Here is a 25,309-nt window from a genome sequence, read left to right on the forward strand (position 1 = left end):
AACCAGCAATGACACAAAGACAATCCTCTCAGGTACAACAACAAGAGAAAAAGTGAATATGGGGAGATTTTTAGCACTACTATATTACAGGGTTGGTTTTCTTTTACAACTCTCATTTTCCAAGGGTACTCAATGTATATCAAACAAATAATTTGAAATTTTATTTTGTTGCTTTTGAAGAATTTTATGTATGTATGTAGCAATATTTGATAAAGACTTTCTTCTTAAAATTAATAGTGTTTTTAGAGACAGAAAAGTATTAGCATGAAAAGAACACTATCTGATGTAAAATGACCAGAGCACAGAAATTTTTGTACAAGTGTTGTACCAGTCACGTTTCCCAGACCCTTAATTGGGATGCTTTTAAGTCACTGCCATAACCTTGCCACTACTACCATTATTAATTTCTACCCACATCACCATTACCATCACCACCATCGCCATCACCACCACCACCCTCACCATCACCACCACTACTATCTCTATTTTCATGTCCACCACCACCTCTACAAATATCATCAACATCAGCTAGTTTCCTAGCATGATCTCTGAACCATGAGTTGCTGTTTGACTCAGTAATTTTTAAAATGGCTCATTCAATGGCAACCAAGTTCTGGGCTACTTTTGCTCCTGAAACTCCTTCCTTGCTCTATTTATGGTTAATTACCATAGAAATACAGGCCAATGGCAAGGATGGAAAGTGGAGAATTAACCCTCAGGGTGAAAGATGGAGGAGCTGGATAGCATCTAGCGGTACTGTGATAAATACCTGCTGCTCAAAGCACACTGGCCTGCTGAAGGATGGAATTTTGATAGAACTTCCAAAAATAGCATGTGCAGCCACGCCTTTATTTTTAATGTCCCAGCATTGATCAAAAAAAAAAAAAAAGTTGGGGGAGGGATTCAACTAAGCCAATGACGGAGAAAACTAATTTCATGGTAAGATAATTCTAAAATGTATTTAAGGTGCACTGGCAAGACCATTTTCAAAGAAATCTGCATTACAAAACATGCACGGGAATTGAAGACTCCATTCAGACAACCTCCAGCTGCTAAAGAAAAACCGTTATTCTTTAGTTCTCTCCCACTGTTTCCTGTAAACAATTTTATGAGGGAGAAAAAAAACTTACCACATTGGCCCTCATCAAAAGAAAGACACAGCATGGAATATTTTGTTTTGTTTCTTTCATTAGAAAAATATTTTTTTCTTTAGAAAAAGATATGAATAAACAGGAGGAAAATAGTGGTGCTGAAATTATTTATTAGCTTCCTTAAAGGAGATCAATATGGAAAAGTCATCGAAAATGCCCTTTTTCAGGGCTTGCCAAAGAGAGAAGCTCAGTGAAGGCATATGTTCCTGTGAGCTGTTATATTTTATGTTTCATGCCAAAAGATCCAAAGTAGAGATTTCACTTCTTAAAAATGTCCAAAATTCTAAATTATGGCTTCCACAGGCTCTGTAAACAAGGCTGTATAGGATACGTAGAGTAGATTTTTCTTGTTGTTTATGATGATAACATCCTGCTCTTAGTGGGTGCATGTTGGGTGGACTTAAACTTGCAGTGGGAACTATAATTCAACCACAGCCCTGCAATAGCATGTCTTTTACTTTTAGCTTCCTCATTTTCCTTGCAGAAAAAGAAGATGGAATTGATAATATTATGGAGTGTGTGTGTGTGTGTGTGTGTGTGTGTGTATGTCCTGTTAAATGTTAAATAAAATTAAAATGGCCACACAAAGTAATTCAATTAAATGATCATACAACCAAATAAATGTTCTATCAGTTCCATTTCTGTGCTCTTATTCAAATTCATTTCCATTTAAAGACACCCAATTTCTTCCTTTCTGAGACTTCTTATAATTTATGAGGAAAAAATGCCCATTCAAGATGCCTAGCACATCATGCTACATTTATTTGTACATTTGTTTCTAAGCCTGATTTGTCATTTTCTTAAACTTAAGGCTTAAAGTTCTTATTTGGGAACATGTACAGCAATTTCTGGCATTCTAAAATGCAAATCACTGCTTGGAAAAGTCAACAATAAGGTATGGTTAAAGAAAACAGAAGTTGTAATCATTAGGAAAACACAGCCCTTAGATGTCAGCGTAAAGAAACACAGGACTGAATACATCCCCCCAGGATTAGGGGTTTAATGAAGTTAGTTGAATTCCTGGGTTTCAGCTACAATGTTGATAGTGACTAATGCTGTTCTCAGTCCATATCTTGCTCTTGCACCAACCCTGGGCTCTGCTTTATTTCACACTGCGGTTGAATGCCACGTGTGTACTGGGTATAAACAGTGGGTCAAGAGTTGGCTGCCTGGTTTTTAAATTATCAGTGTACCATCTAGTAGTTATAGGACTTTGGGCACATGATTTTCCTTCTTCTTCTCAATGTACTCATCTGCAAAATGGTGACAAATGGTATACCCATGTGACATAATTGTTATAAGGATTAGGTGGGTTAATATGTGAAGAATGGTTATCATACAGGAAATGCTAGATTAATGCTGTGGTTATCATCACTTATTATTATTAATTATTATTAGCACAGATATCTGTTCCTTTAGATTATAGGTTCTTTGAGGAAACAAACCAGGCCTTGTACATTCAGTAATGTGAACAAGCCTTGTACATGTTAGGTGCTCAACACACTAAACCTGTCTACCATCTGGTTTTCATTAGAAACTCTACTAAGGTAAAGATTCAAAATGACCAGGGGCACAATTATAAAAGAATGAGAATTCCAAAAATATCCCATTTGGCAGCATGATCTTGCTTCTCTTTTCCTATGAGACTAATTAAAGAGAAACGGGACTCAGGACAGATTCAAGCAGAGGATGGTGCCAAGTGCTAAGATGACAGTCCTGCCTTCTTTCTCCTTATCACATTGAGTAGTGATGCTTGAGAGAGAGCTTCCCATAGAATAGGCAAATAGAACACAAGAAGAGTTGGGAAATATAATCAAACTTTGAAACTTCTAGGAAAAATACAAGGTTGGGAACAGTATATGTGATATGTTGAACTCAAGCAAGCACAGCCGACTGAGAGGCAGAAGAGAAGTTTATACATATGTTGCAATGGGAGTCAGAAAGAACATATCAAAGGTATAGGTGGGAAGATGAAATGATTGAAACAAAGGAAAGCAGCTTCTTGTGCTACCTTTGGCTTCAGTAACACTGTATAATTTTCTAACTTTTAACCCTAACATCCCTGCTAAGTATAGAAAAATCAAATTCTACTCAGGGGTACCCACTATCTTCTACTGTGACCAGAGAGTTTTCTTATGGGACACGTATACACTCTTCTCATCACAGGAGATTTCCAACTTAAAAATAATAGCATAATGGCTGTCATTTTTTTAGCTCTATTAAAGTATAATTGACAAATAGAATTGCATATATTTAAGGTATCCAACTTCATGGTTTGATACATGCATGTACTGTGAAATGATTACCACAGTCAAGCTACTTAACAACATAGCCATCACCTCCCATAGTTACCATTTCCTTTATTTCTCATTCTCTTTCTTTTCTTCGATTTAAAAAAGAAAGAAATCGTGACATTTGTGACTACATGGATGAACCTGAGGAACATTATACCAGGTGAAACAAGCCAGACATGGAAAGACAAATAATGCATGATTTCAGTTATATGTGGAACCAAAGGAGTCAAACTCGTAGAAGCAGAAAATTGAAGAGGTGGGACAGCGGGTAGATGGAGGGGGCAATGGAGGGACGTTTGTCAAAAGATACAAAGTTCCAGTGATGCAAGATGAATAAGTTCTACAGATCTAATGTACAACATGGTGACTGTTAACAATACAGTAATTGAATTGTACACTTGAAATTTGCTAAGATAGTACATTTTTTTTTTCTTTTTTGAGACAGTCTCACTCTGTCGCACAGGCTGGAGTGCAGTGGTGTGATCTTGGCTCACTGCAACCTCTGCCTCCCATGTTCAAGCGATTCCCCTGCCTTAGCCTCCTGAGTAGCTGGGATTACAGTTGCATGCCACCACGCCTGGATCATTTTTGTATGTTTAGTAGAGACAGGGTTTCACCATGTTGATCAGGCTGATCTCGAACTCCTGACCTCATGATCTGCCTGCCTCAGCCTCCTAAAGTGCTGGGATTTCAGGCGTGAGCCACCGTGCCGGACAAGATAGTAGATCTTCAGTGTTCTTACCACACACACACAAATAAAAAAATGAAAGAAAATGTGTCATTCCTTTTAGATTAACATTTTTTTTTTTTTTTTTTGAGACGGAGTCTCACTCTGTCGCCCAGGCTGGAGTGCAGTGGCGCAATCTCGGCTCACTGCAAGCTCCGCCTCCCGGGTTCACGCCATTCTCCTGCTTCAGCCTCTCCGAGAAGCTGGGACTACAGGCGCCCGCCACCACGCCCGGCTAATTTTTTTGTATTTTTAGTAGAGACGGGGTTTCACCGTGGTCTCCATCTCCCGACCTCGTGATCCGCCCACCTCGGCCTCCCAAAGTGCTGGGATTACAAGCGTGAGCCACTGCGCCCGGCCTAGATTAACATTTTTATTTGGAAAATTTAGACAACAAAAAGAAATCTTTAAAAATTTAAAATTATTTTTAATTCTATGGCTCATGGAGAGTGTTGTTAATATTTTGGTTTATTGCTTCATTTTTAAATTTATTGAGACACTGATCAAAATATATAGATCACAATGTGTATAGAACATAAGAACATTTTAAAGAAGCAGAACCAAGTGAATACCTATGTAAGCACCTCCCAGGTTCAAAAGCAGAAAATTGTACCTTACCTCAGACTCTCTTTTTTGCTCCATCCATGATCACACCATATTTTTCTAAGCATATCCTCATCCTCTCTCTCTCCCTGAGCCTAACATCTGTTTTGCCACCTGTGGGTTGCATCCTTAAGTAATGTATTTAAAATTGTGTTTTGTATCTTTATGTAAATGAAACCGTATACTATGTACAACTGGAGGCTTGCTTCTTTTCGTTCCTCCTTGTGCCTGTGCATGATTTATCCGTGGGAAGTCTCAAACTGTATTTCAGTTCTTTTCATTGCTGTGTGATATTCCCTTCTATGAGTACTCCCCCATGTATTTCTTGATTCTACTATCAATGGACATTTGAGTTGTTGTTTCCATATTCTGTTACTAAGAATATTTGTATGAATGTTTCCTGGTACAAATATGCAAAAGTTCTCTGGGGAGTCCACTTAGTAATTTAGTTGCTGGCTTCATGAGTTATGTGCAGACTCAAGTGTATTAAGTGATACCAAAGTGTTTTCCAGAGTAGTTATACCGATATCTATTCCCAACAGAAGTGGATAAGCATCCCCATCTACAACCTAATCATTGGTGTTATCAAACTTCCTAGTTTTTGCCCACATGGTGAGTATGCCTACTTATAACTATTGAGTTGGAGCATCTATTTGTATCAACTTCACCATTAAAGTTCCTCGCGTGTGCGCATGCACACACACACACACACACACGAAGCATCTTGCCAATATAGTAGATAATGCACTTACTATGGACACTGTGGATAACTACGTGCTGTGTTAAAATTAATCAAAATACAAGAAGCTTCTCTGGCTACCCTGCCTTTATAATTTAAGATCAATATATCAATGATTGGATTAGAAAAACTGTTATGGTTGGTGGCACCACTATTCACATAATTGCCCAAATCAGAACTTGAAAATCATTCTACTCCTGTCATCTTACATTACCTACCTTCCAGTACGTGATCAAATTCTACTGAGAATACTTCTTAAATGCATCATGATTTCTAGAAAATCAGTTCCCTCTTCTTCCATTATATATATAACTACTTATTTATATATTCTATTTTTACTTATATAAGTAAGTTTGTTTCCACTTTTTAGCAATTACAAACTTTGATGCTACGAACATTTTTGTAGAGTTATGCATTTTTCTAGGATATACACTGCAAGTGGTATTTTAAGTCATGGTATTACTGAAACACCAGGGGTTCAGTCTAGGTCCTGCTGCTTGTCACACAGAAAGCCAGTGGCTGAGACAATGATTGTTGCCAAGGAAGATGGCCTTATTCGGGACCTGCAGCCAAGGAGATGGGAGATCAGCCCCAAATTCGTCTCCCTGACCAATTAAAATTAGGAGTTTATATAGCAGAGAAGAAATGTAACAATGTGTAAGAAAACAGGAACTGGGTAGGGGGGGTAAGGAAGCAATCATGATAAATGAGGGGTTTGGCATCTCATTGTCTAGATGAATGATCTGGAGAGTTTCAGATCTTTGATTTTTTTTTTCTTTTGAGGCCTGAGGGTCCTTTTCTGAGGAGATAACTCAGATAAAACAAACATAAGTTTCAAGCTTTAAAACCAGAAGGGTCAATTTCTATGTTTATCAAAAAAAAAAAAAAAAAAAAAAAAAAAAAAAAAAACAACAACAACAAAAAAACCTGTCTATGGGACTAATGGGACAGATTCAATTGTAGTATATGAATGTTTAAATTTCTTAAGAAATCCAAAAGTGAATGTGGGTTCTCCACCACTGGTATAACCTCACAACACGTTTTAGTTTGACAGCTATAGTGGGTGGTAAAGGTATTTCACTTTACTTTGAATTCTTTCCTTGACTAATAATGTTATTTCATATCTTCTCACACGTTGTGTGTCATTTATATTCCTTTTTTCTTGTGTTTATTTTCTATTTTCCTATTGAATTGTCTTTTTCTTACTGATTTGAGGAAGTTCTTTTGTTTAATCTGCCTACTAGTTATTTCCCAGCTGTATGTGTTGCCAATTTGTGGCTTGTCTTTTCTGTTTACATTGTCTTTTGATAAACAATATCTTAGTTTTAATATGGTCAAGTTAAAATCCTTACTAAATGGTTTGCTCTTTTGTGTCTTGTATTATTTGTGTCTTGTTCAAGAAATATTTTTCTACCCTGTGGTCATAAAAACATAATCCTATATTTTCCTCTAAACATTTTATAGTTTTCTCTTTCACTTTTAAGTTTTTTAATTACTTGTAATTTACTCTTGGTATGGAAGCAGGCACCCAATTTCACTCTTATCATATGATTAATTATTTGTCCTAGCAACATTACATTTACCTCTGTTCTACAATGCTGTTTCTATAAATGAAGTTTTAATATTTGCCTGAGTTCTTGGTGTGCTCTACATTTTACTCCATGGTTCTAGTTCTAACTCCCTATAGTGTCTAAGCTGGAATACAGATTTAAATAAGCCTGTATTTGAAAGGGTTTGTCTTACCTTCATCTTCTTCATGGGTGTCTTGGGTATTCTCTGCACTTTCCTTTTTCAAATAAATCTTTTATAAAACAGTTCGTCTAGTTACAAAATTCACACAACTCCATTGAGACTAAATTGGCATTGAATCTATAAATCAACTTGGGAAAAGTTAATGTCTTCCTAGCTAGGAACATGATATAGCTCTCCATCCATTTTGGTTTTAATTTTTTCAAATCAAATTTATAATCTATAATTGTTCCCTAGTTCTATTTGCCTAACCTCACACATTATCTAAATGGAAATATGGTTATTACAAAACTTTTGTTAGATTTATTTCTTGTTACTTTATTTATATTGCTACACCAAATTCTTGGTGCTAGCATCTAGAAATGCAACTCATTTAGACAGATAGATACATACACACACAGATACATACATTTATTGATTTTATATCCAGTAATTTGCTAAATTGCCTTCTTAATTCTAGCAATATATTTGTAAATCATTTTGAGTTTTCTTCATCGATAACCTTTAAACAATGAGTTTTGCTTCTTCCTCCAGTCATTCTTTTTCTTTGTCATATTGCATTGGCTGAAATTTCCAGTATAATAAAAATGAGGAATTGTGACAGTGGGCTTTCTTATCTTGTTCTTGATCTTAAAAAGAATGCTTTCAATATTTCACCAGTAGGTGTATGCTTATTGTAGGTTCTGTATAGATCCCTTTTGTCAGACTAATAAAGTTTCATTATACACCTAGTTTGCCACAAATTATTCAAGTCATAAATAAATGCTGATGTTCTTCAAATTCCTTTTTTGTCAATCTATTAAAAGTTTTTAGGCTGAGCACAGTGGCTCATGCCTGTAAACCCAACACTTTGGGAGGCTGAGGTAGGAGGATTACTTGAGGCCAGGAGTTTGAGACCAGCCTAGGCAACACAACAAGACCCCATCTCTACCAAAAACTTTAAAAACTAGTCTGGCATGGTGGCACACACTTGTTGTCCTAGCTTCTTGGGAGGGTCAGGTGGGAGGACTGCTTGAGCCCAGGAAGCTGAGGCTGCAGTGAGCCACGATCACGCCACTGCACTCCAAGCTGGGCAACAGAGTCAGACCCTGTCTGAAAAACAAAAGTTTTCAAAAAATCCTTTAATTTGTTTTGTGTGATATAATAATCAATTTCTTAATTTTAAATCAACTTAACACCCCTGAGATAACACAACTTGATCATTATACACTCTCTGGTTAGATGTATCTGGATTTCATGTGCTTACAACTTTTATTAGATATCCATATCCCCATTCATGAAGAAAGCAGACTATACTTTTTATTTTTTTCTAATCTCCTTATCAGGTTTTTGTATCAAGGTTGTGCTTGCCCCATGTAATGAATTTGGAATTGCTGTCTCTTACTCCTTTTCAGAGGGAGTATAGATTACCCGTTCCCCAAGTATCTGGTGGAGTCACTTGGCACAGATGTGAAAGTTCAAGGTTTTGTGGATTTGGCAGAAAACCTCAGGGTGAAAGCCAACTTTGGAGCTTATCCACCTTGCAGAATTCCAGCTCTTAAGTTTTGGCCTCTTCAGATTCGACCTTTTTGTGTTAGTTCAGCAATACAGTTTAAAAGATTTTTAAAATATATTTTTGCCAGTCTTTGGTTATTTTAATCAGGTAGCCTTTCATACTACCAGAAATGGGTGTCCTAGTGGCTGTGCTCTTCTAAGAACATTTGACCTGTCTTTATTTCTAGGACCATGTTTACCTCAGCTCACCACTCTGTCTCTGGCATGTAGTAGAGGCTCAGAAAATATTATTAAATGAACAAATGAATACTACAATTGCATTAAACATATTTTGTTGTTTTTCTTCTTATAATACGTTATAATTTTTACTTAAATGTCAGTCACTTCTGCTGAACTGTCAGTTTTTGAAGGATATGAAGCTGTGTATACATCTTCTCATTCCCAACGTCTGGCACATAAAAATACTGAATAAATGAGTAAATAAATACACAGATAAATCCATCTCTATAGTTAATTTGAATATATGTAGGTTAAATTTCACCCAGATGCTTTTTTATCTGCTACCAAATCAGTAATCAATGCAATGCGGGGAAACCAAGATGTAAATTATTGAATTCTGCAGCAAAGTAAATTTACTGTCATTTAATTGGGTGTATCTCCCATTTTGTAGAGTTGCTTATGTAAATCGCAGATAATTAAAAGCCTACAGTGAGTTGTTCCATAGCACTTAGGATGCTTTTTTCATTTCTGCCCCCAGGCAGCTTGTTTTTGGCAATAGATGTCCAGCTCCCATGCATTGTTTGAACATAAGTTATACTTCCTGACAATATGCTCTGAACCACACCATTGAAAGAGAGACAAGTCAAATAGGTCCGTGCTGAGTGGGCACACTGCCAGACCTATCTCCTTAACTGAAAACTGCTTACAAATAGAATTTAGAGTCATCTGAGCTGTCTAATTCTTAAAGCCTCTGTTAGCTGAAGTAATGGCCTCCCACAGTTTACCATTAAGTATAAAAATATAAAAATATCAAAAATCAATACCAATGCACATGTATTTCTCTGAAGAAAAACAAATGCATCCATCATAACTGACTGCATCTAGTCTTAAAAAGTGTATAGACCAGGCCAACAGCTGAATTAACCCAGCTGTCTTTGAAAACACCATGATACTTCCAAAACCTGATAGCTCAAAGAAGATAAACTAAATATATGTACCAAACATTACTGAATCTTACAGAAAATATATGAACTCTGAGAAGGAAACAATTCCAAGATAAAGCTTAGTTACCAAACTAAAAGAATTTTTCTCCTACATATAAAACCATCGACAACTTAAATAAGTAGAATTTCAAGCAGATAAATTACTTTCACAGCATACACTTGTTTAATTTGCTAAATTCCCAGTACTATCTTATAGTCTGAAGCTAGACTTTCCTGTCTGATTCTGGGTTTGCTTTCTGCTCCCAAATACTAATAATAGCACAGTGGTGGGGTTAGAAACACATAGAAAAATGGTTCAATTCTGGGAGAAATAACACTCTTTCATGGAATTTGGTTTTGCCTATTGTGTTGTGTATATCTTGGCTCTATCTTGAGCTTCAGGTATAAGATTCTAATAAAATGCCTCCCTTTAATGACTGCAATATAGCAAATTTAGCTACTCAGAAGTATTTGAAGTAAACCATTTTGGTCATTAATCATCATTACACTCACAAGGAGAATCAAGCAAATAACCTTTCAAAATGTTTCTCAGGTCAAACTTTACATCACTCCTACAGCTTTCAAACACTGAATTTTAAATGGTGGTCTACAAATATATGCACACACCGTATCCAGCTAATTAAAGTAGATCTTGATTACCCTATTATTCAATTTATCATTTTAAAGGTACAAAAGCAAATGTGAACACTGATAAATCTCTTTACAACTTAGAGGACATCATTCTTGGGATGGAGCTGTAGCTAATGTGTGTACCTAGAGCTGAGAAAGGAACATGTATGCAATTGTACCAAGAATTGTTGAAATATAAGAGAAAAATTACAATCACATTTTTATCCAAATGAATATGTAGGAATTAACACACTGCAACACAGCAACAGTAGAATTATCAGAGTCCATCTTCTTTTCAAAACTGACGCCTACCCCTGATAGCAGAGATACTGACCTACTAAGAACTATGCCTATATACTCAGTATTTTTCCATATTGCATTATACTCTATTCTGAAATTAGTGTGACTTTCAGTTTTTTTTTTTAACTTTTCCAATATGATAACCAAGATGATCTCATGAGAAGCAAGTCCATGATGATCCTGATAGCCCTTTTTTGAAGTCAGTGATATCTCAGGTTCAGAACAAGATAAAGCATTTTCTCTTCCTTTCCTTCAGAAGTTCTATAGATATGTATTTATTTTTTCTTCGTTATTTATGATAAAATTAGTAAACATCAAATAAGTATTAATTATATCCTCAGGAAGTACCTACTACCACATCCCAGAGCCTCTCCTGCCAGGATCAATTACAAATTGTAAATGCTCCACTGCTTTTCACATCACCCCTTTTTTGTTTGTTTGTTTGTTTGTTTGTTTTTTGACAGTGTTGCTCTGTCGCCCAGGCTGGAGAGCAGTGACACAATCTCGGCTCACTGCAACCTTCACTTCCAGAGTTCAAACAATTCTCCTGCCTCAGCCTCCCAAGTAGCTGGGATTACAGGCGCATGCCACCATGCCCAGCTAATTTTTGTATTTTTAGTATAAACGGGGTTTCACCATGTTTGCCAGGCTGGTCTCGAACTCTTGACCTCAGGTGATCCACCCCCTCCTTGGCCTCCCAAAGTGCTGGGATTATAGGCATGAGCCACCACACCCAGCCATATCACCTCTTTCTTACAAACCTCTTCATTTTTATCAGTGTCTCCTGCAGTATCCAGTTCCCAGGTGGTTTTAATAATGTCCCATATCCCTCAGAAAACATCTAGCAAAAAATGGACATATGATCTAGGAATTTCAAATCTCAAACTGCAGTTCAAAGACCATTCTTTTTTTTTTTTTTTTTTTGTCTTGAGAACTTGACAAATGTAACAGATGAGGTAGGCAGGACAGTCCCTTAGAACCTATTCCAAATGTTAAAAAATAAAGTCAAATCAGAATCAGAGCACCTTGACTATGAAATGCAGCTGCTTGCTAAGGCTTTGTTCTTTCTCCATTACTTCTGACCCTTTTGAGTGAGTCTGAACTCAAAGAGAGAAATCGCTCCATTAAAAGAACTGAGCAGAAAATATCTAAGAAAAACTTCTCTGGATATTTTGTAATAAAATGGAAGCATCACAAATCGGACGTAGTGCAACCAATCCATATACTTCATCTCTCTCTTTTTTTTTAACTAGCAATATGATTACATAAATAAATGCTTAAAACAGAATAACAGAATTTGGCATTCCTAATATCCAGCATATTCTTGATTACAGGTTTTCAACCATTACCCTCAAGCAAAGGACTCAGTAAAAGCTTTTGGAATGAATGAAGGTAAGACCACAGTATGAGAATACAGAATACAAAGCAGGAATTGTGTTTACCTGGGTAACGATAGAAGAAAAGACACTACATGTTAGTAGGCAAATTGGGTCTTATCTTTTGCTAATCCTATTTCCTCCCCGGTTCCTAAAACTATATGCAATACTACTAGAAAGAAAAAAGTTATCGGCTGGGCGCGGTGGCTCACGCTTTATTCCCAGCACTTTGGGAGGCCGAGGCGGGCGGATCACGAGGTCAGGAGATCGAGACCATGGTGAAACCCCGTCTCTACTAAAAATACAAAAAATTAGCCGGGCGTGGTGGCGGGCGCCTGTAGTCCCAGCTACTCGGAGAGGCTGAGGCAGGAGAATGGCGTGAACCCGGGAGGCGGAGCTTGCAGTGAGCCGAGATTGCGCCACTGCACTCCAGCCTGGGCGACAGAGCGTGACTTCGTCTCAAAAAAAAAAAAAAGAAAAAGAAAAAAGTTAGCTAGTAAAATAGGAGGCTTATCCACTAGCTACTGAACCCAATAGTATATAGACTCTTAGCCCTCTTATTGAGGAAAAAAGAAAAAAACTCAATGAAACAGGTGACATGATTATAAAAAAAGAAGAAAAAGGAAAACAAGTTTTCCTGGAAAAAAAAATGCCTACATGCAATTTATATCTTAAGTAAAATATTTTAAATCTTCTTACTCAAGAGTATCTAATGATGAGATTTCCAGGTCTAAATTAACACAGCCACTTCTCCTTGATACAGAAATAGGTTCCTATTGATCAAATTCAGCAGAGGGCAAACTAAGCAGTCTTGTCTGCCCATCTGTATGTGTTTTGCCAGCTCAGAATTTCCCTAAAGAGGAACAGAAGTGCTTGGAATCAATACTGTCCAATCCAATTTTTTTTCATGGCTATCAAAGAGAGTTCGGTAATTAAGAAGCAATTCCATTAAAATGTCTAGTATCTATACGATAATCAACAGGGACTCGGATGATTTTCTGTTTCTGAAATACTATTTATGTGTTCACTTTGTGCATCACATTTATGTCACTGCCACACTGTCACCAAGCAAAGAACAATTTTTCTCTTTCTCCCACCTGAGAAGCCAGAAGTTGAGAGTTAAGATGAATAATTTTATATTGTTTGAGGTTGGGGTTATCTTAAAGTAGTCCATCCTGGCATCTTAAGGTTGGGAACATTAAGCATTTTTACAACTTAAGCAAACTGCTTCCATTAAGTATTTTAAAGGTAAATGTCAATCTAGCTACATTCAAATAACATACATTTTCTATTAAAAGAATAAGTGTTTGTCCACTGAAATATATTTCAGAGTAAAAACAATATAAGAGCAGGGATTCTAACGAGGGTCATTCAGCTAATTGTAATCAGCCTCCCTAAAACTGATAGAACTTGAAGTCATATAGATCAATATTTTTTACCTATTATTTTACTACTGCATTAAAATATTACAATTAAAATTCTAGAAGTTTAAAATCATTTGCACATGCTAAGGATTGCTATAGTAAAAGTTCAGAAAGATTAATTTATCTTATAAATATGCATTTTAAATATGTATAATGACTATATTTTCCAAAGAACTCTAGACAGCAACAAATACTTAATCAGAGGACGAAAAAGATATTTAACATCAAGACTACAGGGTAAAATCCATGACTTATTTGAATAAATTAGATGTAAATATAAGTAAAGTTTTATAAATTCCACATAAGTGAAATTATTGGAAAAAGAAGATTAGAGCAAGAAAACCTCAGCATTAATACCACCATCCCCGGGGAGAAACATGTTTCTGAAAGGCCCCAATATTAGATCACTTTCTCAGCTAACTTCATAATAAAGTAGAAGTGAAACTGTCCTCTAGGAACTTAAAATCTAAGGCCATCAGGACTGATATTTTACGGGCATGTGTAACAGATATACATGATAGATACTAGCAGAATGTATAAATAGGATTAAATATTGTATAACTTATCCCTAAGAAAAATGTATTTACTTACAACTTAGGAAAATGCATTTGCATGTCAGTAACTCATGTAATTGGGGTAGAGGGCTACTGGATATTCAAATCTAGATAAACTGAGACCACTGTGTCACATCTGAAAATTGATTATAAATAGATAATGCATGTTCTGATTAATCTACTCTTCTTCAGTTTTACACAGCAGAAATTATTTCTCACAAAGAGTCAAGATGCAGATTATACAGCTAGATCAATCTAGTTTTCTTGAGTATTACACATCAGTAATTATAACAAAGCAGTGATTATACACTAATTCTATTCCTGGAATACCTACTGTAGTCATTCTACTACACCTAAATTAAAAGACAAAAAATGTGTTTGTCCTTCTAAAAGTTTACCTGGAAGAGCTGAGTTTTCATAATTCCATTGTCCAACTAAACATACACATAATAAAAAGCACTCAGTGAAATTGACTCTTCACAAAGGATAGCATAGCTTCATCACTGTACCAGGAACAACTTAAGAAATTGTGAATACTCAACTCAAGACGCCTAGGTTTAACCATCAGCTTTTGAAAGACATTCGGTCATTTCTTCACAGTAATTCCACTGGCCCGGCTACCTCTGTTTCACAAAAGCACAGGCTTTCTGTTTCCATTATAGAGCCAGCATCAAAGAGTTTGAAACTGTTGTAAAGTCTTTAGCTAACAACCTGAATATGAATAAATAGTTCACACTGGTTTACAATAAAGGCAAAATTCTGAATTATTTAACCATCAAACTTTTATTTTAAAACTATACTCAAATAAATGTAGCCACTTACTCAAGTTCAAGCCTTATTGCTTTAAATTTTTGCCTAATTGCCTTTAATTTTGTTTTATCTATCAGTTAGTGGCTGGAGACACAAATATATTGACCACACAGTAGATAACCTATAAGTGATAGAGAAACTGATACCCTATTACCCCTTTGTAGGCTGGGTGTGATGGCTCATGCCTGTAATCCAAGCACTTTGGGAGGCCAAGGCAGGCAGATCACTTGAGCCCAGGAATTTAAGACCAGCCTGGGAAACAAAGTGAGATCCTGTTTCTACAAAAAATAGAAAAAAAAAAAATGTAGCTGGGCATAGTGGTACATGCCTGTAATCCCAGCTACTCAGGATGCTGAGGTGGGAGGATGGCTTGAGCCCAGGAGGCTGCAGTGAGCCATGATCATATCACTGCACTCCAGCCTGGGTGACAGAGTGAGACGCTGTCTAAAAACAACAACGACAACAACAACAACAACCCCTTGTAGTGGTGAAAACATTATTTTCCGCAACTAATACTTACTGGGATCTACTTCCCTCTTTAGAGTCCTTGCTTAATTTTACTACATTTTAACATCATGCCAAATCATTAAACTTTAATGCAAAATGATCTTGGTTAATACACACTGGTAAAATTAGTAGTCAGATGTACAGACAAAAATATAGAAGCTGAGTCCTGATCCAGAAAGCAGAAAAGGGGAGGAATTTACATCACACACCCTCCCAGACACAGTAATTCATTGAACTTCAATTTATTTCAGCATATCAAAGACATTGTATACTCTTCTGCTTGGCTGGCATAAAGGCATTTTTTTTTTAGAGTTCAATAATATCGTTCCCTGGTAATAGCAGAAGTGGCAAAAATAAAATAAGAAGTGAACCACATAATCAGTTTTTAGACTCAAAGTCTTAAAATGTCAGTGCTCCTATTCCTAACCACTATCCTCATGATCTGAGGGTTCTTCTACTGTCTATAGTGACTCACAGTCAAACAGACTGCAAATCTGACTTTTCTAATGCAAATGAGTCTCTCCATCCATTAAAAAAAACTAAATGTTTTAAGTTGTAAGTAGAAAGCTCTGCTCCTTTAGCAAACGCCCGTCCAAGTGAAGACGGCATCACACATGAGCAGATTTTAGTGTTATAATCAATGCAACTTAAAAACATTGATCTGACACATAGTTAGTATTATGAATAATCATTGTGCTGCATGGTAATTAGAGATAAATGCTAAGTCGTTCACTTAAATGACTACAATTAATGTTAGGTTTATACAGCAAAATCAAATTTTCATAGTACTACATTTTTCATTAAATTATCCCCAAAATCAATGATTGCTATTATACATAGTCACTCTCATACTCACATTGAAAAATCAAAGGTCTCAAATCCTACTCCCCCATGGCTGGTCCGCATCAGCACAGACTGCACTATGATTTCACTGATGGCCCAGAACTGAGACACATCCAGTTCCTAATACATGCCCTAAATTCCAGACCCTTAATCCACAGGCTCTGTGAAAAGGCCCAGTGCAACATATTCAATCTTGACAACGTCTACTGCCCACAGAGCCAATATTAAGACAGCAGAAACCCTGGACTCAGAAGGCCAAGGGTAAGCTACGGGTGGGGGAGTGGAGAGCCAACACTAAGACAGCAGAAACTCTGGGCTCAGAAGGCCAAGGGTAAGCTAGGGGTGGGGGAGTGGTGGAGGGAGAAGGGAGAGATTCTTCCCCTTTCTTGTCAACTTCTTTCAAGAATCTTACACAATTCCTTCCAATGATGACCAACAGGGCATGGTAAGGAGGTTAAGATAAAGGGGAAAAGACTCAGAAAGGGAAGTGTAGTTCTCCTTAAGATACCCTTTTCCATATCAATGTTTTGATCAAACTTGACTCTCTTCATTACTGCCAGCAAAAGTTAGCCAAGAAATATTTAAATTTTTCAGATTATTCAGAGTTGGGGAAAAGAAGGGGTGTTATGTACTAAGCAGTGCTGTGATGTAATCCTAGTCTTCCTGTCCATTTGATTTCCAGGAGGATGGTGACTTTGAAGCTTTCTGAATGAGCAAAGTAACCAGTAGCTAATAAAATGGCTTGTAGCTTCAATAATAATTCTACCCTAGAACCCGTTTTCTGCTTCCTTCAATGCTACTGAAAGGACACCATGGGTGTACTACCTAGGGAAAGGCATATTGAGGCACGGCCTGGTTATTTTCACTTGGCTGTTGAGAGATGATTCTCCACAGTGTTTCTGCACATCTTATAGCAGCTTTTGTGCTGGCCTAATCTTTCAAGGGTGTTTGTGTGACAAACAGTCTTAGACGATAAAGATAGTATCTTCCTTTTTTATAGCAAACAATGTGTACACATGGACATACAAAGTGGAATAATAGCCATTGGAGACTCCAAAAGGTGAGAGAGTTGGAGAGGGGTGAGGGATAAGAAATTACTTATTGAGTACAATTTACCCTATTTGGATATGGTTACTGTAAAAGCCCAGACTTTACCACTGCACAATATATCCACGTAACGAGAATGTACTCGTACTCTCTAAATCTTTTTTTTTTTTTTAAAGAGCATTTTCCTCCAGGACAATGGTTGGTCTGGTTTACACATGGTCCATTGTAAAATACTGGGATTTTTTTATGCTCAGGGGTCCTTGGCTGTGTCACAAATCCTTGTGTGCACAGCATCTACCTAGGGTGCTCCTCATCTCCTCTATGGGACTTGGAGGTGCAGGGGCAACCCCAAAGCTCATGGCACCTGTCATGCCATGAGTCTCTGACCCAAGGGTCTCATGTCTCTTGCCAGCATCCATGAAACTATGGCAGGGTAACCTGTTAGCTTGCAAGCAGGGTAAAATTTCATCATGCAACTCCTCCCAGGTAGTAGGGTAGAAAGTTCCTATGGATTCTCTAACCCACCCTGGGGGGGAAATAAAAAACATAAAGGAATGTCTTAAAAAACACAGAGGAATTTCATACTCCAGGGTATGGAAATAAAAAAAAATAGAAGAATAGGTGCCAAAAGAAAATTAATAGCCAGGCATAAAAGAACTTCTCCAAGACTTGGGAGCAGCCATATTTCCCTAAATAATCTAACAGTTCCCTTAATTGTATATTAGAAAAAATTATATTATTTTAAGACACAAGACTTTTGTGATTCCTGATAGAACCGTTGGTAATTGAAAAAAATCAGAAAGCTAATATAATTTTCTTAAAATTCACATTTTTGAAAAGAAAATTTGAATGACATTGAAAATTGGATTTGTGATTGCATATATTAATTTGCAGTCTGCCTTCAAAATATTAAAAGTAAGCTAAATTATTTTGTGTCAATGGATTTTTGTCAGTCTTTTAAGGGAAAAAAAGGAGAACTTTGTAATTTCTTAGAGTAAGAAAAATGTCTCCTTCAACACTTGAGTTCCTGCTGCTCAGTGGTGTCATTTGTTTGGAGCACAAACTCAATATTGTTCCAAAAGACAGCTATTTACCCTCAAGTTCTGAATCTCTATGAATTTAACAGGTTTACTATATAGATGTGCTGAGGGTTATGCTCTCCTTGGTTAGTTAATGCTCCACAACATTTAATTCTGCATTACACAAATACCAGTAAAGAGAGTGAAAAATAAAACAAGATGCAAATTTTATGTTCATTGCAATGTGAAAATTAGGCCACAGAAAAATTCCTGGCTGGATTCAGAGTTTTCTTGTGCCAGCTAAAGCCTTGGTAAAATGTTAAATTATTTTTCGCCAATTCAACAGAGGTAAAAACGATCACATAAAAACCAGACTAAACAAAAACCAGTCAATGAGGCTGCTACACATAAAGCTTTATACAAATGAAGGACTATCAAAACATTTCCAAATGTCAGGAATTCATTTAGAAATTTATAGTATCTTAAAAAAAGGAAAAACCTCCTAGTATAAATTTCCTTTTCTGTACATTTAATCCCAACCTCTCATTGTCACAAAAATATCTATCTTCTCAATTTCTAGAACCATACCTATAATGTTAATTTGCAGAGTACAAGCAGTCTGCCAGTGCTATATCCCAAAGGTGGCCAATTCGATTACAGTGTTTGAAGAAGATGGCCTAGAAGGACAAAACTGTACATAAAAACAATCAACGCTGCACAAGACGGCTTTTCATAATCATTTTTAGACATGCATGAATCAGAGATGCATTTGTGTTACCTAATCACTACTAATGAGGCTTCAGCAGAGAATTCAAACTTCAATATTTAGCTAAAATCCTGAAGTGCAGCCTCTGAATTAAATTAATACCCTTGCTTGGAAAGCTAAGATAAAGCATTTTACATTTTATAGATGTGGTATGAACACTCAAGATTGCATAATATGACTATGCCTTAACCTTTAGACTAGAGCGAAACTGAAACAAAGAGATGCAAAACCAGTCTTGCCAATACTGGAAATTCAAAATAAAAATATATTTTGGCTTTCTTTAAGGATAAAATTATGTCGTCTATATCAACATCATTGAGTTTATTTCAATAGTAGAAAAATAGGTAATGTGACTACCATCTACCCATCCTTTGCCCCCTAACATTGGGTGATTTTTAATGTGTAATACTATTACACATGATTTTTAATGAGGTAATACTATTCTATGAAACATGGAAAAAGTTAGCAATAAACTAGCTTAGGTGTAGCTGCTTTCATGAGAGACTAAATCCGCTTCTGTAATATTGGTTGGTCTTTTGACATGGCAAAAACTGATTCCAAATGAGGCCTTCAGGTAGGGGTTTGAAGGGCTCCCATTAGGACTTCACAAGCCACAGCCAAGTGTTTGTCTAACAGCAGCATATTTCATACCCGCCCAGACTGTTTTTCTAGTATCATAATTCCACCTCTTTAGCAGAGGTGCCAAATGTTCTGTGACAGGCTACAACTGCACTTTTGGCCACATCTATTTCGTAATGAGCAGGGACAGTTACTGCCTTTTTCTCAGCAAAGAAAATATTGCTATGGCATAATTGCTTATTAATCATAGGCACAGTTTCTATAGACAAGTTAGCCAGAAACCTCTGGGGCAATTTATATGCTCAAGACAATCATCTCAACTTCTTGTGAAACTGATAAATATTTGTACTGAAGAATGAAAGAGAGATGGCCTGTCTCCAGGGTATGGAAAAAATACTCAATAGTCATTGAAATCCCAGCTAGAATAAAAGCACAGAGATAGGCAAGCAGGGGTCTGTATTCAACACAAAATGTTTAAAGACATCTTTATCTAAAAATAAATAGATCTCACAATAATTCTATAAAAAGTCAAGTACAGTGAGATTTTTCACAAACATCAATGTTCTGTTCAGATGAATAGACATGTTTTTAAATAAGTCCCAAAACAAATCATAAAAGTTCCTATGGCAAATACCAGTGGGAAAAAAGAAAGTAACAGTCTATCAAATAGGGTCATAAAACTGATAAAAAGCCAATTGTATATCCCCCCGAAAAATGACTCGTTCAAGCCAATTCATTTATAAAAACTACCCATCTCTCGGAGAGCATGTTTCCAGATTCACTGACCTACCATGGAGCAAAACATTTGTTTGAGGTCAGAAGGGCAAGTTCCACATAAAACAACTAGTTGGGTCTTTGGAACATAAGGCATAAATATGGGGAAAGGACCAAAATAAAAATTACTGTCCAACCTGGGGCTGCTCTTTGATGTGTTTTCTTAAAATCCAGGGTACGTGTTTTATCTGTAGTTTTCATAAGTCAAATTAGAGTTTTAGCAAAGCAATATAATGTAATGCACAACACCTCTCATCTCATAGAAATTCTAACTTTTAAATTCTATCATCATTTTTATAATGGAGAAGGACAACAAAAGTCATCCAACAATGCTCAATATATTTGGAAACTGTTTCTAAGAAGTAAGTCTCTTGTAATAAAAAGCTAGATAGCCTACTACTTGCATTCTCTATAATAATGAACATCTATATTGTTACAGTGTTCCGAACATTTAAATATATACACTGATTAGATATGGAGCTATACACATATATGTGAATATGTACATTTACATATGCATGTATATACATATGAGAATATATATATGGACGTATGGTCTCCTGAGGATAAATTTATTTGATTACTTGAGATTTAACATGGGCCTACCCTATAAAGAGATCTGCTTGGTAGCTTTATTTGGTAACAATGAAGCCATTGTCCAGGAGTAAACTAAGAGAGACAAAGGCCTGAATCATGAGAAGTATCCTCCCTTACAGAACTCTGCAAGAGGTGTAATCATCAGACTGGTAGCAGAGAGATAAATTTTATTTCTCCCAGACTGGCATGTAGATGTCAGAAGGAGCGCCTTGGCAGTATCTTCCTGGGGTGGAAGGGGAGAGAGGATGTTTTTTGGACAAGAGTTCATAGTAAGCATGGTTATTCTAAAGACTTCCAGATTATGCCAGGCACAGTGGCTCAAGCCTGTAATCCCAGCATTTTGGGAGGCCAAGGAGGGAGGACAACTTGAGCCCAGGAGTTTGAGACCAGCCTGGGAAAGATGGTGAGATCTGGTCTCAATGAAAAATTTAAAAATTAGCCGGGTATGGTGGCACGCGCCTGTAGTCTCAGCTACTCAGGTAGCTGAGGCAGGAGGATTCCTTGAACCCAGGAAGTCGAGGCAGCAGTGAGCTATGATCACACCAGTGCACTCATGGTGGGCCACAAACTGAGACCCTGTCTCTAAAGAAAAGACTTCTAGATTACACCAACTTATGCCAAAGGTGAGAAAAGATGAAAATAAAAACTATGCCCCATCCAAAAATGTATGCTGATTCTGTGGCTGCTAAAACGGGCAGGGCATGGCATACAAAGATGAACTAAACAAATACTGTCATGATCTAATGCAGACAGGCAAACAATTTCAACACAAACTAAGTGCTACAGAAGAGATGCGGGGATACAGAAGGACACTTTGTTAGAGAGACATTAGGTAGGAGGGGTCCCCAGGGGAGGCCCTCTGGAGTTCAGCCTAGACAGTCAAGCGGATGAGGGGGAAGAGAAATTGCAGGGGTATTAGACAAGGAAAAAATGTACAGGGGCAAAGAGAACATGATTTATTAGAAGCATAAATGGCTTAGGGCGGATATCACCATTATTTTGAGTATTTATTAGGTGTCTTGCACCATAGTAAACATTGAAAATACCCAGAAGAAAGCTGTACTCAGGAGAGCAGTGAGAAATGAGGACTGCAAGTTTGGCCAGAAGTAGACTGAGATGAGCATGTAGTGCATTTGGTTTGGTATTTAGCCGTAAGTAATTTAAAAACCATAGAGTAATTTTAAGCGAGGGGGAAACATGATCATACATGAGAGAGAGACATTCTGGTAGCCTATATAAGGATGATGACAATGGTTGATTAAATTTTAAGGAATAGACACAATTAAGCAGGTGTATATAAGCAGCATAGAATTTAAGACAGTAAAATGTATGTTTAGTGGGCCGATTTTTAAAGGTAACCAAGAAACTTTGTGCCAAGAGAAAAAATAAGTTGCATATGCTCAAATTTGTAGGCCAGAACTAAAGAAGATTTGAGAAGTGTCATAGCTCTGGCTTCAACCAGCTGCAATAACTGTACCATGGACAATTAGGTGAAGCCTCCACAATGACAAAAGTTGGCTCTATGATTAGGAAGAACAGCATCATCTCCTCAGACTATAATAATGATACAGCTCTGATGAGTGGAGGAACACCAGGGTTCTTGGTCCTCGCACCAGTTTTGATAAAACGACACAGACACACATGGAGTGGTTTTAAGGAGCGGAAAGTTTAATAGTCAAGAAAGAACGGAGAAGACAGAAGGAAGAAGCTCCCTGTACAGAGACAGAGGGAGGGGGGCTCCAAAGCCGAGAAAGGAAACTACTACTGCAGGGTGGACACCAGCCAGTTATATGAGGAGGTGGTCTGATTGGCATAGGGCTCAGGAGATTGGTTTGACCAGGCATGTAATTCACTTAGCCCTAGAAAAAACTGGCCCTCCCACCCTACTCTTGTAATATGGAAATACAGGGGCCATGATGTTCTACACACGTGGGGATATGTGGGGGCAGCCATGTTGACAGGGACATGTAGGCCAAGGGCAAGAAGAAGGCAGCAGCAATCGCCATTGTTTGGGTGGACCCAGTTTCTAACAGCCAGCATTTGCATGTCAAAGGTGGCTTTCCTGCTAGACAAGAAATGTTTCTGGAGCTGCTTTAAAAGAAACAAAAACTTCCCCAGGACCCCTTTTCCTCTCTATCTGCCTAAAATAACTTCTTAGTAACTCCTATAACAATAAGATGGAAATGAAGAAAATACAAAGATCTGGATAGAGGGGTGCACAAGGGCAGGTCTTCTGGGAGCTGAGGATGAGGTCTCAACGGGGATGAGAAGGGGAAGGGGGGGGGTGAAGAAGGGCTGACTTTCGACAGTTATGGATGGAGAGAATGCATGAAAGCGGATGACCTTATTATGCCAGTGAGCTTTGCCTCCAGAAATCGTTCAGCTGCTTAACTAGTTGAGCAGGACTAACAAGAAGATAGAAGTTGGTGCTTTGCTGAGGGTGCTCATCTAAGAGCCAGGGAAATCCCAGTCAACAGAACACAGGACGGCATGCAGGGTGATACGTGATATTGGAATAATTCAGAAATTGAGGGCTCTAGCTAAAAAATGGATAAGTTGGAGATTAAAAAGGTAGAAGAAAAAAGGACTTGAAAAGCACACCTAGAGAAAAAGAGGTGTGGAAATGAGTGTGCTTCCTGGTTTCTGGCCAGAGAATGAAGTAGATAATAGTCTCACTATATGACCTAAGGAATTCAGGAGAAGGGCCACATTTCGAGGGCGAACTGCTTGTCTTTCTAGAACTCAGTTTCTTTACATAGCTATAGCATGAGGGCGTAGTCCTAGAGTGCTCTGATGGCCACACCAGCATTGGCTGTCTCTGTGAATAAAAAGTTAATTGAGAACATTCTACTTTTAGCCGATGGATCTCACACACTGCTCTCCTGGACCCATCAACATGCTTATTCTTTTCCACGCCAAAGTTGCATAAGAATTCAGTAAAAAAAGAAACTGCCAGAATAAGAATAGCGACACCCAGTCCAAGGTTGTCGGGAGTGCCGAACAATACCTGTGAAGAGGGAGGTCACACCAGAGATCCTGCCAATTATTTTCTCCCATCATTGTGAGAGGGGAAAAATACTCCCACTTGTTACTCTGCACCAGTCTTGTCACATATAAAGAGTTCATTCTTCATTAAGTAGCAGAGATCAGAGAAAAGCATGCATATATGAAGGTGTTACTGCTGGGTATGTCAATGTGCATACTAAGATGCAGCTAATTAAATTTAGCCTCAGTTTACTGGTCTAAACAAATACGTCTGAAAAAAAAATTTAACTTACTTTGGAACTCAACTTTTTATAAAAGTATAGAGATTGAGATTGATATCCAGCTAACATAAATTCCATAAATGAATTTTTTTTTTTTTTTTTTTTTGAGACGGAGTCTCGCTCTGTCCCAGGCTGGAGTGCAGTGGCGCAATCTCGGCTCACTGCAAGCTCCGCCTCCCGGGTTCACGCCATTCTCCTGCCTCAGCCTCTCTGAGTAGCTGGGACTACAGGGGCCCGCCACCACGCCCGGCTAATTTTTTTGTATTTTTAGTAGAGACGGGGTTTCACCGTGGTCTTGATCTCCTGACCTCGTGATCCGCCTGCCTCGGCCTCCCAAAGTGCTGGGATTACAAGCGTGAGCCACCGCGCCCGGCCAAATGAAATATTTTTTACTTAAAAAAAACTTTTTTTTTTTTGAGACGGAGTCTTGCTCTGTCAACCAGGCTGGAGTGCAGTGGCGCGATCTCAGCTCACTGCAGGCTCCGCCTCCTGGGTTCATGCCATTCTCCTGCCTCAGCCTCCCCAACAGCTGGGACTACAGGCACCCACCACCACGCCCGGCTAATTTTTTTGTATTTTTAGTAGAGACGGGGTTTCACCGTGTTAGCCAGGATGGTCTCCATCTCCTGACCTCGTGATCTGCCCGCCTGGGCCTCCCAGAGTGCTGGGATTACAGGCATGAGCCACCGCGCCGGGCACTTTTTTTTTTTTTTTTTTTTTTGAGACAGAGTCTCAATGCTGTCACTCAGGCTGGAGTGCAGTGATATGATCTTGGCTCACTGCAACCTCCGCCTCCTGGGTCCAAGTGATTCTTATGCCTCAGCCTCCCGAGTTGCTGGAATGACAGGTGCATACCAC

General features: G+C 37.8%; 1 protein-coding gene across 1 annotated transcript in view; it reads right to left on the reverse strand.

The window, feature by feature from the left end:
• HS6ST3 (heparan sulfate 6-O-sulfotransferase 3) overlaps window positions 1-25,309 on the reverse strand; it is a 776,425-nt gene that overhangs the window by 388,546 nt on the left and 362,570 nt on the right. The window lies entirely within an intron of this gene.

The sequence above is a fragment of the Nomascus leucogenys genome, chromosome 5 (genome assembly GCF_006542625.1).
Source record: "Nomascus leucogenys isolate Asia chromosome 5, Asia_NLE_v1, whole genome shotgun sequence".
Classification (NCBI taxonomy): Eukaryota; Metazoa; Chordata; class Mammalia; order Primates; family Hylobatidae; genus Nomascus; species Nomascus leucogenys.